The sequence below is a fragment of the Gracilinanus agilis genome, chromosome 6 (genome assembly GCF_016433145.1).
Source record: "Gracilinanus agilis isolate LMUSP501 chromosome 6, AgileGrace, whole genome shotgun sequence".
In the NCBI taxonomy this organism is placed as follows: Eukaryota; Metazoa; Chordata; class Mammalia; order Didelphimorphia; family Didelphidae; genus Gracilinanus; species Gracilinanus agilis.
In genome coordinates, this window is record NC_058135.1 from 30,722,089 (window position 1) to 30,724,906 (window position 2,818).

Below are 2,818 nucleotides of genomic sequence, written 5' to 3' on the forward strand. Positions count from 1 at the left end.
GGATGAGTTGGAACTTCAGAGCTGTTTTAATTTTTGTTTCTCTAATTAATAGTTATTTGGAGCATTTTTCATGACTAAAAATAGCATTGATCTAATTATTATTTTTTATTTCCAAAGAAAAACATAGAAAATATTACCACAAATCTCCAAAGATTCGGGCTTCATTTAGACTCTCTTTCTACATTAAAATAATCCATGAATAGAATATTTCTTACATTGGTATCAATGGAAGAGTTCCCCAGAAAGAACAGCACTAAAGAGAAAAGTAAGGGAAATAAAAGTGATCCACTTCATCTTGTCCATTGTTTCTGGGAATTGGTGGAGGAAAAAAGGTAGGATTTTGAGAGGGAAATGCATGTTATACTTTTTAAACCAATAATGTTAAATTATAACTTTTATTTCTTTTCCTCCCACTCATCAACAAATTCAGAATATTCTTGCCAAAACTCTGCTTGCCCCACTTCATTATATTTATTTGCCATCTGCATTTGTCTTCTGAAAAAGACTGTTAATTTATTGAACTTGTGTAAAATAGTTATAAACAAATTATAAAAATAGTTATAAAACAAATTATAAAAAAATTATAAAAAAAAACAAGGGTCTAACTTTTTTTTCCTTTTATTCAGTACCATATCCATTATCCTAGGTTCCCATTTGGACATTTTGTTTTTCAATAGTAAAATTTTAACAAAATCAAAAGTTTGTTTTGAAGAACTGCAAGGGGTCCCAAATTTCAAAATGTGCCCAGGTAAACCATTCACAGTGCTGAAGTTACCTAATGGTAAAGAGACTGATGGGGAAAAAAAGAATTACTAAATAAAAAGATTAAAGGTTTTCCATATCATCCATTCCACCACTGTTCTGAGGATAAATTTTTAAAGTTCCCTTGTAGCGCAGGATGCAACAAATTGGGAGAGTGGCATCTACAACACAGCTAAAAATCCAAGAATTTTTGTCTCATCAATCTCGGGCCTGACCCTCAAAAGCAATTGCCCTTTCTATAGCTCATTTTAATTCTTGAATTTGGCTTGCCTTTTGATTCTTAAAGATGGTAGTAAAAATAATTTAAATGGTTGGTAGTAATAATAATCCTGTCACTACTGAGGTTCAAATCAAAAATATGAAGCTGCACAACCAGGTAGTCTTAAAAATACTGATATGTTATTGTTATTGTTCAGTCATTTGGTCATGTCCAACACTTTCATATTCTATGGACCATAGCACCCCAGTATTCTCCTCTACTATTTCTCAAAGTCTATCCAAGTTCATGTTCATTGTTTCCATGACACTATTTTTGCATCTCATTCTCTATTGTCTCCTGGACCTTTTGCCTTCAGTCTTTCCCAATATTAGTTTTTTCCACTGACTCCTGTCTTCTCATTGTTTGACTAAAGTATTTAAGTTTCAGCTTCAATATTTGACCTTGCAGTAAATAATCTGAATCAACTTCTTTTAAGTATTGATTATTTTTATCTCCTTGCTGTCCAAGGGACTCTCAGAAATCTTCTCCATCAGTACTATTTGAAAGTGTCAGTTTTGTGGTGCTTAGCTTTACTAAGAATCCAACTCTCACAACCACATGTCACTTACAGAAAATGATAGCTTTGACTGTATAGACTAGTGACTCCCAAAGTGGGCGCTACCGCCCTCTGGTGGGTGCTGCGGCAATCCAGGGAGGCAGTGATGGCCACAGGTGCATTTATCTTTCCTATTAATTGCTATTAAAATTTTTTAAAAATTAATTTCCAGGGGGCTAAGTAACATTTTTTCTGGAAAGGGGGCAGTAGGCCAAAAATGTTTGGGAACCACTGATATAGACCTTTGTTAACAAGGTAAAGTCTCTGCTTTTTACCAAGCTGTCCAGATTTACCATAGCTTTCCTTCTAAGGTGAAAATGTATTTTAATTTCATGGTGCAATGGCCATCAACAATGATGTTTGAGTCCAAGAATATAAAATCTGACATTGGAGCCAATTCTTCTCCATCTATTTGCCAGGCATTGGTGGGACCAGTTGCCAAAATCCTCCTTTTTTTTTATAAACTTTAAGTCAGTTTTCAAACTCTCCTCTTTCATCCTCTTAAAGAAACTTTTCCATCAATGGCATCATCTGAATATCAGAGGTTGTTGATATTTTTCTCAACCATTTTAATTCTGTCTTTTGATTTATCCAGCCTAGCATTACATCTTATATGCTCTGCATGTAATTTAAATAAACAGGATGACAATATATGACCTTGTCATACTCCCTTTCCAATCTTAAATACATCGATTCCATATTTAGTTCTAACTATTATTTCTTGGCCAGCATACAGATTCCTCAGGAGACAAAAAGGATGATCTATCTCTTTAAAGCAACCTAAGTGATCATAGGAGACACAGCAAGACAGATAGAGATAGAAGCTAAGCTCATATTCTGGGGCGGAGGGTGTTGGTAGACACTAGAAATAAAAAGAAGGATGAGAAAAGCAAGAGAAGAAGAGGCGGGAAAAGAAGATACAGAAGGAAAAGAAGAAAGTTAAAACAAACTACAGATACCAATTCAATCAAAGTTATCAACCTAATTATTTTATATAAATGTATATATATATATATATATATTTCTAGCATACTCTCTCCCTAAAAAAAATGGGGGGGGGGGGGAGAATCATTTTCCCACACTCTTACAATGCTTTCCCTTTCCTTGAGCCTAAACCTACCTTTCTGAATTTCCAACCATTCTTCCTAATGAGGGCCAGTGGCACTAAACAAAAGATTAATCCATCATCAAGATGAAAACCCTTCAAAGATTTGTAGTTCCTACTAGTTCCTTCATAAATC